This window comes from Eschrichtius robustus, chromosome 7, assembly GCF_028021215.1.
Source record: "Eschrichtius robustus isolate mEscRob2 chromosome 7, mEscRob2.pri, whole genome shotgun sequence".
Taxonomy (NCBI): Eukaryota; Metazoa; Chordata; class Mammalia; order Artiodactyla; family Eschrichtiidae; genus Eschrichtius; species Eschrichtius robustus.
The window spans coordinates 15,864,980-15,879,491 of record NC_090830.1 but is presented as its reverse complement, the minus strand read 5'-3'; the positions used below and the strand labels follow the sequence as shown (position 1 = coordinate 15,879,491).

The 14,512-nt window shown below is 76.7% G+C and overlaps 14 non-coding genes across 14 annotated transcripts; all 14 read right to left on the bottom strand.

Moving 5' to 3' along the window:
- Positions 1-261: 261 nt before the first annotated feature.
- Positions 262-380, bottom strand: LOC137767965 (5S ribosomal RNA). The gene has a single exon (XR_011074651.1). It is a non-coding gene; the product is annotated as a 5S ribosomal RNA (ribosomal RNA).
- Positions 381-1,303: 923 nt separating this feature from the next.
- On the bottom strand, positions 1,304-1,422 carry LOC137767964 (5S ribosomal RNA). The gene has a single exon (XR_011074650.1). It is a non-coding gene; the product is annotated as a 5S ribosomal RNA (ribosomal RNA).
- A 923-nt stretch (positions 1,423-2,345) lies between these two features.
- Positions 2,346-2,464, bottom strand: LOC137767963 (5S ribosomal RNA). The gene has a single exon (XR_011074649.1). It is a non-coding gene; the product is annotated as a 5S ribosomal RNA (ribosomal RNA).
- Positions 2,465-3,387: 923 nt separating this feature from the next.
- LOC137767962 (5S ribosomal RNA) lies at positions 3,388-3,506 on the bottom strand. Its single transcript, XR_011074648.1, has one exon. It is a non-coding gene; the product is annotated as a 5S ribosomal RNA (ribosomal RNA).
- A 923-nt stretch (positions 3,507-4,429) lies between these two features.
- On the bottom strand, positions 4,430-4,548 carry LOC137767961 (5S ribosomal RNA). Its single transcript, XR_011074647.1, has one exon. It is a non-coding gene; the product is annotated as a 5S ribosomal RNA (ribosomal RNA).
- Positions 4,549-5,470: 922 nt separating this feature from the next.
- LOC137767960 (5S ribosomal RNA) lies at positions 5,471-5,589 on the bottom strand. Its single transcript, XR_011074646.1, has one exon. It is a non-coding gene; the product is annotated as a 5S ribosomal RNA (ribosomal RNA).
- Positions 5,590-6,512: 923 nt separating this feature from the next.
- Positions 6,513-6,631, bottom strand: LOC137767959 (5S ribosomal RNA). Its single transcript, XR_011074645.1, has one exon. It is a non-coding gene; the product is annotated as a 5S ribosomal RNA (ribosomal RNA).
- A 923-nt stretch (positions 6,632-7,554) lies between these two features.
- Positions 7,555-7,673, bottom strand: LOC137767958 (5S ribosomal RNA). Its single transcript, XR_011074644.1, has one exon. It is a non-coding gene; the product is annotated as a 5S ribosomal RNA (ribosomal RNA).
- A 923-nt stretch (positions 7,674-8,596) lies between these two features.
- LOC137767957 (5S ribosomal RNA) lies at positions 8,597-8,715 on the bottom strand. Its single transcript, XR_011074643.1, has one exon. It is a non-coding gene; the product is annotated as a 5S ribosomal RNA (ribosomal RNA).
- A 923-nt stretch (positions 8,716-9,638) lies between these two features.
- On the bottom strand, positions 9,639-9,757 carry LOC137767955 (5S ribosomal RNA). Its single transcript, XR_011074641.1, has one exon. It is a non-coding gene; the product is annotated as a 5S ribosomal RNA (ribosomal RNA).
- Positions 9,758-10,680: 923 nt separating this feature from the next.
- Positions 10,681-10,799, bottom strand: LOC137767954 (5S ribosomal RNA). The gene has a single exon (XR_011074640.1). It is a non-coding gene; the product is annotated as a 5S ribosomal RNA (ribosomal RNA).
- A 923-nt stretch (positions 10,800-11,722) lies between these two features.
- On the bottom strand, positions 11,723-11,841 carry LOC137767953 (5S ribosomal RNA). The gene has a single exon (XR_011074639.1). It is a non-coding gene; the product is annotated as a 5S ribosomal RNA (ribosomal RNA).
- A 923-nt stretch (positions 11,842-12,764) lies between these two features.
- On the bottom strand, positions 12,765-12,883 carry LOC137767952 (5S ribosomal RNA). The gene has a single exon (XR_011074638.1). It is a non-coding gene; the product is annotated as a 5S ribosomal RNA (ribosomal RNA).
- A 923-nt stretch (positions 12,884-13,806) lies between these two features.
- On the bottom strand, positions 13,807-13,925 carry LOC137767951 (5S ribosomal RNA). The gene has a single exon (XR_011074637.1). It is a non-coding gene; the product is annotated as a 5S ribosomal RNA (ribosomal RNA).
- Positions 13,926-14,512: the final 587 nt, after the last annotated feature.

Below are 14,512 nucleotides of genomic sequence, written 5' to 3'. Positions count from 1 at the left end.
CAAGGGGGCTCGCGGGCCGCACGGCCGGCACCCGGGCCTGAGGCGGAGTCTGGGTCCAGGCCAGCCACCCCGGGAGCGGCTGGGATGCGGCTGCCTTCCAGGGCCGCCTTCTGGCCGCCTGGCCGGCCAGGCAGGCGGAGAGCGCCCCCTCTGGCGCGCTGTGGTGGGAGGGGTCGGAGGTAGGTGGGGCCTGCAGCGGTGCCCGGCGGCGGGGGCGGAGGCGGCGGGCGACTAAAGGAGAGGGCGGAGCGGGAGGCAAAAAGCCTACAGCACCCGGTATTCCCAGGCGGTCTCCCATCCAAGTACTAACCAGGCCCGACCCTGCTTAGCTTCCGAGATCAGACGAGATCGGGCGCGTTCAGGGTGGTATGGCCGTAGACGCAAGAGGGGCCCGCGGAGGGCCTCTTGAGGCCCAGCTTGGCTGGCGCTTGCGCCTTACTGCCCGCCCGGCGGCCAGCCCGCCCCGGCAGGGCCCCGCCGCCCGCCCAGGCAGGGGAACGGCGGCCTCGGGTACCGGGGCGGGGGGGGGTGGCGGAGGGGTTGGCGACCTCCCAGCCCAGGGCGGGCGGGACCCACCAAACCGTTCGGCGCTTGGCGCCCCGCCCCAGGTCCCGCACGTCGCTCACGGGGACGTGGCCCCGGAGGCTTCAGGGCCCGGGGCCCGCGGTCCCTTGGGCCTCCCCGCTGCCCGCCCACGCGGCGCTAGGCGCAGCCCAGCCGCAGCCCGGGCCGGCCCGCCTGCCCGACGGCAGTCGGCCCTGAACCCACTGGGAGCCACCATTGAGTCACCACGGCCCCTTAGCCCCAGCAAGGCCACCCTTGCCCCCCACGCCACCCGCCGAGCACAGGACCCGGCGCCTTGTGGCCGGCCGGCCCGGAGAACCGGCCCCGGCCCCGGCCCCCGCCCCCGCTCCCGCCCCCGGCCGTGGCGAAACGGCGGCCGGGGGCGGGGGCTTTTTCCGGAGGGAGCTGTGGAGAGACACACCGGCAGACAGGTGGCTGCGCCGGGGCTGGGCGCTAGTGGGGGCGGCCAGGTGCAGGTCAAGGGGGCTCGCGGGCCGCACGGCCGGCACCCGGGCCTGAGGCGGAGTCTGGGTCCAGGCCAGCCACCCCGGGAGCGGCTGGGATGCGGCTGCCTTCCAGGGCCGCCTTCTGGCCGCCTGGCCGGCCAGGCAGGCGGAGAGCGCCCCCTCTGGCGCGCTGTGGTGGGAGGGGTCGGAGGTAGGTGGGGCCTGCAGCGGTGCCCGGCGGCGGGGGCGGAGGCGGCGGGCGACTAAAGGAGAGGGCGGAGCGGGAGGCAAAAAGCCTACAGCACCCGGTATTCCCAGGCGGTCTCCCATCCAAGTACTAACCAGGCCCGACCCTGCTTAGCTTCCGAGATCAGACGAGATCGGGCGCGTTCAGGGTGGTATGGCCGTAGACGCAAGAGGGGCCCGCGGAGGGCCTCTTGAGGCCCAGCTTGGCTGGCGCTTGCGCCTTACTGCCCGCCCGGCGGCCAGCCCGCCCCGGCAGGGCCCCGCCGCCCGCCCAGGCAGGGGAACGGCGGCCTCGGGTACCGGGGCGGGGGGGGGTGGCGGAGGGGTTGGCGACCTCCCAGCCCAGGGCGGGCGGGACCCACCAAACCGTTCGGCGCTTGGCGCCCCGCCCCAGGTCCCGCACGTCGCTCACGGGGACGTGGCCCCGGAGGCTTCAGGGCCCGGGGCCCGCGGTCCCTTGGGCCTCCCCGCTGCCCGCCCACGCGGCGCTAGGCGCAGCCCAGCCGCAGCCCGGGCCTGCCCGCCTGCCCGACGGCAGTCGGCCCTGAACCCACTGGGAGCCACCATTGAGTCACCACGGCCCCTTAGCCCCAGCAAGGCCACCCTTGCCCCCCACGCCACCCGCCGAGCACAGGACCCGGCGCCTTGTGGCCGGCCGGCCCGGAGAACCGGCCCCGGCCCCGGCCCCCGCCCCCGCTCCCGCCCCCGGCCGTGGCGAAACGGCGGCCGGGGGCGGGGGCTTTTTCCGGAGGGAGCTGTGGAGAGACACACCGGCAGACAGGTGGCTGCGCCGGGGCTGGGCGCTAGTGGGGGCGGCCAGGTGCAGGTCAAGGGGGCTCGCGGGCCGCACGGCCGGCACCCGGGCCTGAGGCGGAGTCTGGGTCCAGGCCAGCCACCCCGGGAGCGGCTGGGATGCGGCTGCCTTCCAGGGCCGCCTTCTGGCCGCCTGGCCGGCCAGGCAGGCGGAGAGCGCCCCCTCTGGCGCGCTGTGGTGGGAGGGGTCGGAGGTAGGTGGGGCCTGCAGCGGTGCCCGGCGGCGGGGGCGGAGGCGGCGGGCGACTAAAGGAGAGGGCGGAGCGGGAGGCAAAAAGCCTACAGCACCCGGTATTCCCAGGCGGTCTCCCATCCAAGTACTAACCAGGCCCGACCCTGCTTAGCTTCCGAGATCAGACGAGATCGGGCGCGTTCAGGGTGGTATGGCCGTAGACGCAAGAGGGGCCCGCGGAGGGCCTCTTGAGGCCCAGCTTGGCTGGCGCTTGCGCCTTACTGCCCGCCCGGCGGCCAGCCCGCCCCGGCAGGGCCCCGCCGCCCGCCCAGGCAGGGGAACGGCGGCCTCGGGTACCGGGGCGGGGGGGGGTGGCGGAGGGGTTGGCGACCTCCCAGCCCAGGGCGGGCGGGACCCACCAAACCGTTCGGCGCTTGGCGCCCCGCCCCAGGTCCCGCACGTCGCTCACGGGGACGTGGCCCCGGAGGCTTCAGGGCCCGGGGCCCGCGGTCCCTTGGGCCTCCCCGCTGCCCGCCCACGCGGCGCTAGGCGCAGCCCAGCCGCAGCCCGGGCCGGCCCGCCTGCCCGACGGCAGTCGGCCCTGAACCCACTGGGAGCCACCATTGAGTCACCACGGCCCCTTAGCCCCAGCAAGGCCACCCTTGCCCCCCACGCCACCCGCCGAGCACAGGACCCGGCGCCTTGTGGCCGGCCGGCCCGGAGAACCGGCCCCGGCCCCGGCCCCCGCCCCCGCTCCCGCCCCCGGCCGTGGCGAAACGGCGGCCGGGGGCGGGGGCTTTTTCCGGAGGGAGCTGTGGAGAGACACACCGGCAGACAGGTGGCTGCGCCGGGGCTGGGCGCTAGTGGGGGCGGCCAGGTGCAGGTCAAGGGGGCTCGCGGGCCGCACGGCCGGCACCCGGGCCTGAGGCGGAGTCTGGGTCCAGGCCAGCCACCCCGGGAGCGGCTGGGATGCGGCTGCCTTCCAGGGCCGCCTTCTGGCCGCCTGGCCGGCCAGGCAGGCGGAGAGCGCCCCCTCTGGCGCGCTGTGGTGGGAGGGGTCGGAGGTAGGTGGGGCCTGCAGCGGTGCCCGGCGGCGGGGGCGGAGGCGGCGGGCGACTAAAGGAGAGGGCGGAGCGGGAGGCAAAAAGCCTACAGCACCCGGTATTCCCAGGCGGTCTCCCATCCAAGTACTAACCAGGCCCGACCCTGCTTAGCTTCCGAGATCAGACGAGATCGGGCGCGTTCAGGGTGGTATGGCCGTAGACGCAAGAGGGGCCCGCGGAGGGCCTCTTGAGGCCCAGCTTGGCTGGCGCTTGCGCCTTACTGCCCGCCCGGCGGCCAGCCCGCCCCGGCAGGGCCCCGCCGCCCGCCCAGGCAGGGGAACGGCGGCCTCGGGTACCGGGGCGGGGGGGGGTGGCGGAGGGGTTGGCGACCTCCCAGCCCAGGGCGGGCGGGACCCACCAAACCGTTCGGCGCTTGGCGCCCCGCCCCAGGTCCCGCACGTCGCTCACGGGGACGTGGCCCCGGAGGCTTCAGGGCCCGGGGCCCGCGGTCCCTTGGGCCTCCCCGCTGCCCGCCCACGCGGCGCTAGGCGCAGCCCAGCCGCAGCCCGGGCCGGCCCGCCTGCCCGACGGCAGTCGGCCCTGAACCCACTGGGAGCCACCATTGAGTCACCACGGCCCCTTAGCCCCAGCAAGGCCACCCTTGCCCCCCACGCCACCCGCCGAGCACAGGACCCGGCGCCTTGTGGCCGGCCGGCCCGGAGAACCGGCCCCGGCCCCGGCCCCCGCCCCCGCTCCCGCCCCCGGCCGTGGCGAAACGGCGGCCGGGGGCGGGGGCTTTTTCCGGAGGGAGCTGTGGAGAGACACACCGGCAGACAGGTGGCTGCGCCGGGGCTGGGCGCTAGTGGGGGCGGCCAGGTGCAGGTCAAGGGGGCTCGCGGGCCGCACGGCCGGCACCCGGGCCTGAGGCGGAGTCTGGGTCCAGGCCAGCCACCCCGGGAGCGGCTGGGATGCGGCTGCCTTCCAGGGCCGCCTTCTGGCCGCCTGGCCGGCCAGGCAGGCGGAGAGCGCCCCCTCTGGCGCGCTGTGGTGGGAGGGGTCGGAGGTAGGTGGGGCCTGCAGCGGTGCCCGGCGGCGGGGGCGGAGGCGGCGGGCGACTAAAGGAGAGGGCGGAGCGGGAGGCAAAAAGCCTACAGCACCCGGTATTCCCAGGCGGTCTCCCATCCAAGTACTAACCAGGCCCGACCCTGCTTAGCTTCCGAGATCAGACGAGATCGGGCGCGTTCAGGGTGGTATGGCCGTAGACGCAAGAGGGGCCCGCGGAGGGCCTCTTGAGGCCCAGCTTGGCTGGCGCTTGCGCCTTACTGCCCGCCCGGCGGCCAGCCCGCCCCGGCAGGGCCCCGCCGCCCGCCCAGGCAGGGGAACGGCGGCCTCGGGTACCGGGGCGGGGGGGGTGGCGGAGGGGTTGGCGACCTCCCAGCCCAGGGCGGGCGGGACCCACCAAACCGTTCGGCGCTTGGCGCCCCGCCCCAGGTCCCGCACGTCGCTCACGGGGACGTGGCCCCGGAGGCTTCAGGGCCCGGGGCCCGCGGTCCCTTGGGCCTCCCCGCTGCCCGCCCACGCGGCGCTAGGCGCAGCCCAGCCGCAGCCCGGGCCGGCCCGCCTGCCCGACGGCAGTCGGCCCTGAACCCACTGGGAGCCACCATTGAGTCACCACGGCCCCTTAGCCCCAGCAAGGCCACCCTTGCCCCCCACGCCACCCGCCGAGCACAGGACCCGGCGCCTTGTGGCCGGCCGGCCCGGAGAACCGGCCCCGGCCCCGGCCCCCGCCCCCGCTCCCGCCCCCGGCCGTGGCGAAACGGCGGCCGGGGGCGGGGGCTTTTTCCGGAGGGAGCTGTGGAGAGACACACCGGCAGACAGGTGGCTGCGCCGGGGCTGGGCGCTAGTGGGGGCGGCCAGGTGCAGGTCAAGGGGGCTCGCGGGCCGCACGGCCGGCACCCGGGCCTGAGGCGGAGTCTGGGTCCAGGCCAGCCACCCCGGGAGCGGCTGGGATGCGGCTGCCTTCCAGGGCCGCCTTCTGGCCGCCTGGCCGGCCAGGCAGGCGGAGAGCGCCCCCTCTGGCGCGCTGTGGTGGGAGGGGTCGGAGGTAGGTGGGGCCTGCAGCGGTGCCCGGCGGCGGGGGCGGAGGCGGCGGGCGACTAAAGGAGAGGGCGGAGCGGGAGGCAAAAAGCCTACAGCACCCGGTATTCCCAGGCGGTCTCCCATCCAAGTACTAACCAGGCCCGACCCTGCTTAGCTTCCGAGATCAGACGAGATCGGGCGCGTTCAGGGTGGTATGGCCGTAGACGCAAGAGGGGCCCGCGGAGGGCCTCTTGAGGCCCAGCTTGGCTGGCGCTTGCGCCTTACTGCCCGCCCGGCGGCCAGCCCGCCCCGGCAGGGCCCCGCCGCCCGCCCAGGCAGGGGAACGGCGGCCTCGGGTACCGGGGCGGGGGGGGGTGGCGGAGGGGTTGGCGACCTCCCAGCCCAGGGCGGGCGGGACCCACCAAACCGTTCGGCGCTTGGCGCCCCGCCCCAGGTCCCGCACGTCGCTCACGGGGACGTGGCCCCGGAGGCTTCAGGGCCCGGGGCCCGCGGTCCCTTGGGCCTCCCCGCTGCCCGCCCACGCGGCGCTAGGCGCAGCCCAGCCGCAGCCCGGGCCGGCCCGCCTGCCCGACGGCAGTCGGCCCTGAACCCACTGGGAGCCACCATTGAGTCACCACGGCCCCTTAGCCCCAGCAAGGCCACCCTTGCCCCCCACGCCACCCGCCGAGCACAGGACCCGGCGCCTTGTGGCCGGCCGGCCCGGAGAACCGGCCCCGGCCCCGGCCCCCGCCCCCGCTCCCGCCCCCGGCCGTGGCGAAACGGCGGCCGGGGGCGGGGGCTTTTTCCGGAGGGAGCTGTGGAGAGACACACCGGCAGACAGGTGGCTGCGCCGGGGCTGGGCGCTAGTGGGGGCGGCCAGGTGCAGGTCAAGGGGGCTCGCGGGCCGCACGGCCGGCACCCGGGCCTGAGGCGGAGTCTGGGTCCAGGCCAGCCACCCCGGGAGCGGCTGGGATGCGGCTGCCTTCCAGGGCCGCCTTCTGGCCGCCTGGCCGGCCAGGCAGGCGGAGAGCGCCCCCTCTGGCGCGCTGTGGTGGGAGGGGTCGGAGGTAGGTGGGGCCTGCAGCGGTGCCCGGCGGCGGGGGCGGAGGCGGCGGGCGACTAAAGGAGAGGGCGGAGCGGGAGGCAAAAAGCCTACAGCACCCGGTATTCCCAGGCGGTCTCCCATCCAAGTACTAACCAGGCCCGACCCTGCTTAGCTTCCGAGATCAGACGAGATCGGGCGCGTTCAGGGTGGTATGGCCGTAGACGCAAGAGGGGCCCGCGGAGGGCCTCTTGAGGCCCAGCTTGGCTGGCGCTTGCGCCTTACTGCCCGCCCGGCGGCCAGCCCGCCCCGGCAGGGCCCCGCCGCCCGCCCAGGCAGGGGAACGGCGGCCTCGGGTACCGGGGCGGGGGGGGGTGGCGGAGGGGTTGGCGACCTCCCAGCCCAGGGCGGGCGGGACCCACCAAACCGTTCGGCGCTTGGCGCCCCGCCCCAGGTCCCGCACGTCGCTCACGGGGACGTGGCCCCGGAGGCTTCAGGGCCCGGGGCCCGCGGTCCCTTGGGCCTCCCCGCTGCCCGCCCACGCGGCGCTAGGCGCAGCCCAGCCGCAGCCCGGGCCGGCCCGCCTGCCCGACGGCAGTCGGCCCTGAACCCACTGGGAGCCACCATTGAGTCACCACGGCCCCTTAGCCCCAGCAAGGCCACCCTTGCCCCCCACGCCACCCGCCGAGCACAGGACCCGGCGCCTTGTGGCCGGCCGGCCCGGAGAACCGGCCCCGGCCCCGGCCCCCGCCCCCGCTCCCGCCCCCGGCCGTGGCGAAACGGCGGCCGGGGGCGGGGGCTTTTTCCGGAGGGAGCTGTGGAGAGACACACCGGCAGACAGGTGGCTGCGCCGGGGCTGGGCGCTAGTGGGGGCGGCCAGGTGCAGGTCAAGGGGGCTCGCGGGCCGCACGGCCGGCACCCGGGCCTGAGGCGGAGTCTGGGTCCAGGCCAGCCACCCCGGGAGCGGCTGGGATGCGGCTGCCTTCCAGGGCCGCCTTCTGGCCGCCTGGCCGGCCAGGCAGGCGGAGAGCGCCCCCTCTGGCGCGCTGTGGTGGGAGGGGTCGGAGGTAGGTGGGGCCTGCAGCGGTGCCCGGCGGCGGGGGCGGAGGCGGCGGGCGACTAAAGGAGAGGGCGGAGCGGGAGGCAAAAAGCCTACAGCACCCGGTATTCCCAGGCGGTCTCCCATCCAAGTACTAACCAGGCCCGACCCTGCTTAGCTTCCGAGATCAGACGAGATCGGGCGCGTTCAGGGTGGTATGGCCGTAGACGCAAGAGGGGCCCGCGGAGGGCCTCTTGAGGCCCAGCTTGGCTGGCGCTTGCGCCTTACTGCCCGCCCGGCGGCCAGCCCGCCCCGGCAGGGCCCCGCCGCCCGCCCAGGCAGGGGAACGGCGGCCTCGGGTACCGGGGCGGGGGGGGGTGGCGGAGGGGTTGGCGACCTCCCAGCCCAGGGCGGGCGGGACCCACCAAACCGTTCGGCGCTTGGCGCCCCGCCCCAGGTCCCGCACGTCGCTCACGGGGACGTGGCCCCGGAGGCTTCAGGGCCCGGGGCCCGCGGTCCCTTGGGCCTCCCCGCTGCCCGCCCACGCGGCGCTAGGCGCAGCCCAGCCGCAGCCCGGGCCGGCCCGCCTGCCCGACGGCAGTCGGCCCTGAACCCACTGGGAGCCACCATTGAGTCACCACGGCCCCTTAGCCCCAGCAAGGCCACCCTTGCCCCCCACGCCACCCGCCGAGCACAGGACCCGGCGCCTTGTGGCCGGCCGGCCCGGAGAACCGGCCCCGGCCCCGGCCCCCGCCCCCGCTCCCGCCCCCGGCCGTGGCGAAACGGCGGCCGGGGGCGGGGGCTTTTTCCGGAGGGAGCTGTGGAGAGACACACCGGCAGACAGGTGGCTGCGCCGGGGCTGGGCGCTAGTGGGGGCGGCCAGGTGCAGGTCAAGGGGGCTCGCGGGCCGCACGGCCGGCACCCGGGCCTGAGGCGGAGTCTGGGTCCAGGCCAGCCACCCCGGGAGCGGCTGGGATGCGGCTGCCTTCCAGGGCCGCCTTCTGGCCGCCTGGCCGGCCAGGCAGGCGGAGAGCGCCCCCTCTGGCGCGCTGTGGTGGGAGGGGTCGGAGGTAGGTGGGGCCTGCAGCGGTGCCCGGCGGCGGGGGCGGAGGCGGCGGGCGACTAAAGGAGAGGGCGGAGCGGGAGGCAAAAAGCCTACAGCACCCGGTATTCCCAGGCGGTCTCCCATCCAAGTACTAACCAGGCCCGACCCTGCTTAGCTTCCGAGATCAGACGAGATCGGGCGCGTTCAGGGTGGTATGGCCGTAGACGCAAGAGGGGCCCGCGGAGGGCCTCTTGAGGCCCAGCTTGGCTGGCGCTTGCGCCTTACTGCCCGCCCGGCGGCCAGCCCGCCCCGGCAGGGCCCCGCCGCCCGCCCAGGCAGGGGAACGGCGGCCTCGGGTACCGGGGCGGGGGGGGGTGGCGGAGGGGTTGGCGACCTCCCAGCCCAGGGCGGGCGGGACCCACCAAACCGTTCGGCGCTTGGCGCCCCGCCCCAGGTCCCGCACGTCGCTCACGGGGACGTGGCCCCGGAGGCTTCAGGGCCCGGGGCCCGCGGTCCCTTGGGCCTCCCCGCTGCCCGCCCACGCGGCGCTAGGCGCAGCCCAGCCGCAGCCCGGGCCGGCCCGCCTGCCCGACGGCAGTCGGCCCTGAACCCACTGGGAGCCACCATTGAGTCACCACGGCCCCTTAGCCCCAGCAAGGCCACCCTTGCCCCCCACGCCACCCGCCGAGCACAGGACCCGGCGCCTTGTGGCCGGCCGGCCCGGAGAACCGGCCCCGGCCCCGGCCCCCGCCCCCGCTCCCGCCCCCGGCCGTGGCGAAACGGCGGCCGGGGGCGGGGGCTTTTTCCGGAGGGAGCTGTGGAGAGACACACCGGCAGACAGGTGGCTGCGCCGGGGCTGGGCGCTAGTGGGGGCGGCCAGGTGCAGGTCAAGGGGGCTCGCGGGCCGCACGGCCGGCACCCGGGCCTGAGGCGGAGTCTGGGTCCAGGCCAGCCACCCCGGGAGCGGCTGGGATGCGGCTGCCTTCCAGGGCCGCCTTCTGGCCGCCTGGCCGGCCAGGCAGGCGGAGAGCGCCCCCTCTGGCGCGCTGTGGTGGGAGGGGTCGGAGGTAGGTGGGGCCTGCAGCGGTGCCCGGCGGCGGGGGCGGAGGCGGCGGGCGACTAAAGGAGAGGGCGGAGCGGGAGGCAAAAAGCCTACAGCACCCGGTATTCCCAGGCGGTCTCCCATCCAAGTACTAACCAGGCCCGACCCTGCTTAGCTTCCGAGATCAGACGAGATCGGGCGCGTTCAGGGTGGTATGGCCGTAGACGCAAGAGGGGCCCGCGGAGGGCCTCTTGAGGCCCAGCTTGGCTGGCGCTTGCGCCTTACTGCCCGCCCGGCGGCCAGCCCGCCCCGGCAGGGCCCCGCCGCCCGCCCAGGCAGGGGAACGGCGGCCTCGGGTACCGGGGCGGGGGGGGGTGGCGGAGGGGTTGGCGACCTCCCAGCCCAGGGCGGGCGGGACCCACCAAACCGTTCGGCGCTTGGCGCCCCGCCCCAGGTCCCGCACGTCGCTCACGGGGACGTGGCCCCGGAGGCTTCAGGGCCCGGGGCCCGCGGTCCCTTGGGCCTCCCCGCTGCCCGCCCACGCGGCGCTAGGCGCAGCCCAGCCGCAGCCCGGGCCGGCCCGCCTGCCCGACGGCAGTCGGCCCTGAACCCACTGGGAGCCACCATTGAGTCACCACGGCCCCTTAGCCCCAGCAAGGCCACCCTTGCCCCCCACGCCACCCGCCGAGCACAGGACCCGGCGCCTTGTGGCCGGCCGGCCCGGAGAACCGGCCCCGGCCCCGGCCCCCGCCCCCGCTCCCGCCCCCGGCCGTGGCGAAACGGCGGCCGGGGGCGGGGGCTTTTTCCGGAGGGAGCTGTGGAGAGACACACCGGCAGACAGGTGGCTGCGCCGGGGCTGGGCGCTAGTGGGGGCGGCCAGGTGCAGGTCAAGGGGGCTCGCGGGCCGCACGGCCGGCACCCGGGCCTGAGGCGGAGTCTGGGTCCAGGCCAGCCACCCCGGGAGCGGCTGGGATGCGGCTGCCTTCCAGGGCCGCCTTCTGGCCGCCTGGCCGGCCAGGCAGGCGGAGAGCGCCCCCTCTGGCGCGCTGTGGTGGGAGGGGTCGGAGGTAGGTGGGGCCTGCAGCGGTGCCCGGCGGCGGGGGCGGAGGCGGCGGGCGACTAAAGGAGAGGGCGGAGCGGGAGGCAAAAAGCCTACAGCACCCGGTATTCCCAGGCGGTCTCCCATCCAAGTACTAACCAGGCCCGACCCTGCTTAGCTTCCGAGATCAGACGAGATCGGGCGCGTTCAGGGTGGTATGGCCGTAGACGCAAGAGGGGCCCGCGGAGGGCCTCTTGAGGCCCAGCTTGGCTGGCGCTTGCGCCTTACTGCCCGCCCGGCGGCCAGCCCGCCCCGGCAGGGCCCCGCCGCCCGCCCAGGCAGGGGAACGGCGGCCTCGGGTACCGGGGCGGGGGGGGGTGGCGGAGGGGTTGGCGACCTCCCAGCCCAGGGCGGGCGGGACCCACCAAACCGTTCGGCGCTTGGCGCCCCGCCCCAGGTCCCGCACGTCGCTCACGGGGACGTGGCCCCGGAGGCTTCAGGGCCCGGGGCCCGCGGTCCCTTGGGCCTCCCCGCTGCCCGCCCACGCGGCGCTAGGCGCAGCCCAGCCGCAGCCCGGGCCGGCCCGCCTGCCCGACGGCAGTCGGCCCTGAACCCACTGGGAGCCACCATTGAGTCACCACGGCCCCTTAGCCCCAGCAAGGCCACCCTTGCCCCCCACGCCACCCGCCGAGCACAGGACCCGGCGCCTTGTGGCCGGCCGGCCCGGAGAACCGGCCCCGGCCCCGGCCCCCGCCCCCGCTCCCGCCCCCGGCCGTGGCGAAACGGCGGCCGGGGGCGGGGGCTTTTTCCGGAGGGAGCTGTGGAGAGACACACCGGCAGACAGGTGGCTGCGCCGGGGCTGGGCGCTAGTGGGGGCGGCCAGGTGCAGGTCAAGGGGGCTCGCGGGCCGCACGGCCGGCACCCGGGCCTGAGGCGGAGTCTGGGTCCAGGCCAGCCACCCCGGGAGCGGCTGGGATGCGGCTGCCTTCCAGGGCCGCCTTCTGGCCGCCTGGCCGGCCAGGCAGGCGGAGAGCGCCCCCTCTGGCGCGCTGTGGTGGGAGGGGTCGGAGGTAGGTGGGGCCTGCAGCGGTGCCCGGCGGCGGGGGCGGAGGCGGCGGGCGACTAAAGGAGAGGGCGGAGCGGGAGGCAAAAAGCCTACAGCACCCGGTATTCCCAGGCGGTCTCCCATCCAAGTACTAACCAGGCCCGACCCTGCTTAGCTTCCGAGATCAGACGAGATCGGGCGCGTTCAGGGTGGTATGGCCGTAGACGCAAGAGGGGCCCGCGGAGGGCCTCTTGAGGCCCAGCTTGGCTGGCGCTTGCGCCTTACTGCCCGCCCGGCGGCCAGCCCGCCCCGGCAGGGCCCCGCCGCCCGCCCAGGCAGGGGAACGGCGGCCTCGGGTACCGGGGCGGGGGGGGGTGGCGGAGGGGTTGGCGACCTCCCAGCCCAGGGCGGGCGGGACCCACCAAACCGTTCGGCGCTTGGCGCCCCGCCCCAGGTCCCGCACGTCGCTCACGGGGACGTGGCCCCGGAGGCTTCAGGGCCCGGGGCCCGCGGTCCCTTGGGCCTCCCCGCTGCCCGCCCACGCGGCGCTAGGCGCAGCCCAGCCGCAGCCCGGGCCGGCCCGCCTGCCCGACGGCAGTCGGCCCTGAACCCACTGGGAGCCACCATTGAGTCACCACGGCCCCTTAGCCCCAGCAAGGCCACCCTTGCCCCCCACGCCACCCGCCGAGCACAGGACCCGGCGCCTTGTGGCCGGCCGGCCCGGAGAACCGGCCCCGGCCCCGGCCCCCGCCCCCGCTCCCGCCCCCGGCCGTGGCGAAACGGCGGCCGGGGGCGGGGGCTTTTTCCGGAGGGAGCTGTGGAGAGACACACCGGCAGACAGGTGGCTGCGCCGGGGCTGGGCGCTAGTGGGGGCGGCCAGGTGCAGGTCAAGGGGGCTCGCGGGCCGCACGGCCGGCACCCGGGCCTGAGGCGGAGTCTGGGTCCAGGCCAGCCACCCCGGGAGCGGCTGGGATGCGGCTGCCTTCCAGGGCCGCCTTCTGGCCGCCTGGCCGGCCAGGCAGGCGGAGAGCGCCCCCTCTGGCGCGCTGTGGTGGGAGGGGTCGGAGGTAGGTGGGGCCTGCAGCGGTGCCCGGCGGCGGGGGCGGAGGCGGCGGGCGACTAAAGGAGAGGGCGGAGCGGGAGGCAAAAAGCCTACAGCACCCGGTATTCCCAGGCGGTCTCCCATCCAAGTACTAACCAGGCCCGACCCTGCTTAGCTTCCGAGATCAGACGAGATCGGGCGCGTTCAGGGTGGTATGGCCGTAGACGCAAGAGGGGCCCGCGGAGGGCCTCTTGAGGCCCAGCTTGGCTGGCGCTTGCGCCTTACTGCCCGCCCGGCGGCCAGCCCGCCCCGGCAGGGCCCCGCCGCCCGCCCAGGCAGGGGAACGGCGGCCTCGGGTACCGGGGCGGGGGGGGGTGGCGGAGGGGTTGGCGACCTCCCAGCCCAGGGCGGGCGGGACCCACCAAACCGTTCGGCGCTTGGCGCCCCGCCCCAGGTCCCGCACGTCGCTCACGGGGACGTGGCCCCGGAGGCTTCAGGGCCCGGGGCCCGCGGTCCCTTGGGCCTCCCCGCTGCCCGCCCACGCGGCGCTAGGCGCAGCCCAGCCGCAGCCCGGGCCGGCCCGCCTGCCCGACGGCAGTCGGCCCTGAACCCACTGGGAGCCACCATTGAGTCACCACGGCCCCTTAGCCCCAGCAAGGCCACCCTTGCCCCCCACGCCACCCGCCGAGCACAGGACCCGGCGCCTTGTGGCCGGCCGGCCCGGAGAACCGGCCCCGGCCCCGGCCCCCGCCCCCGCTCCCGCCCCCGGCCGTGGCGAAACGGCGGCCGGGGGCGGGGGCTTTTTCCGGAGGGAGCTGTGGAGAGACACACCGGCAGACAGGTGGCTGCGCCGGGGCTGGGCGCTAGTGGGGGCGGCCAGGTGCAGGTCAAGGGGGCTCGCGGGCCGCACGGCCGGCACCCGGGCCTGAGGCGGAGTCTGGGTCCAGGCCAGCCACCCCGGGAGCGGCTGGGATGCGGCTGCCTTCCAGGGCCGCCTTCTGGCCGCCTGGCCGGCCAGGCAGGCGGAGAGCGCCCCCTCTGGCGCGCTGTGGTGGGAGGGGTCGGAGGTAGGTGGGGCCTGCAGCGGTGCCCGGCGGCGGGGGCGGAGGCGGCGGGCGACTAAAGGAGAGGGCGGAGCGGGAGGCAAAAAGCCTACAGCACCCGGTATTCCCAGGCGGTCTCCCATCCAAGTACTAACCAGGCCCGACCCTGCTTAGCTTCCGAGATCAGACGAGATCGGGCGCGTTCAGGGTGGTATGGCCGTAGACGCAAGAGGGGCCCGCGGAGGGCCTCTTGAGGCCCAGCTTGGCTGGCGCTTGCGCCTTACTGCCCGCCCGGCGGCCAGCCCGCCCCGGCAGGGCCCCGCCGCCCGCCCAGGCAGGGGAACGGCGGCCTCGGGTACCGGGGCGGGGGGGGGTGGCGGAGGGGTTGGCGACCTCCCAGCCCAGGGCGGGCGGGACCCACCAAACCGTTCGGCGCTTGGCGCCCCGCCCCAGGTCCCGCACGTCGCTCACGGGGACGTGGCCCCGGAGGCTTCAGGGCCCGGGGCCCGCGGTCCCTTGGGCCTCCCCGCTGCCCGCCCACGCGGCGCTAGGCGCAGCCCAGCCGCAGCCCGGGCCGGCCCGCCTGCCCGACGGCAGTCGGCCCTGAACCCACTGGGAGCCACCATTGAGTCACCACGGCCCCTTAGCCCCAGCAAGGCCACCCTTGCCCCCCACGCCACCCGCCGAGCACAGGACCCGGCGCCTTGTGGCCGGCCGGCCCGGAGAACCGGCCCCGGCCCCGGCCCCCGCCCCCGCTCCCGCCCCCGGCCGTGGCGAAACGGCGGCCGGGGGCGGGGGCTTTTTCCGGAGGG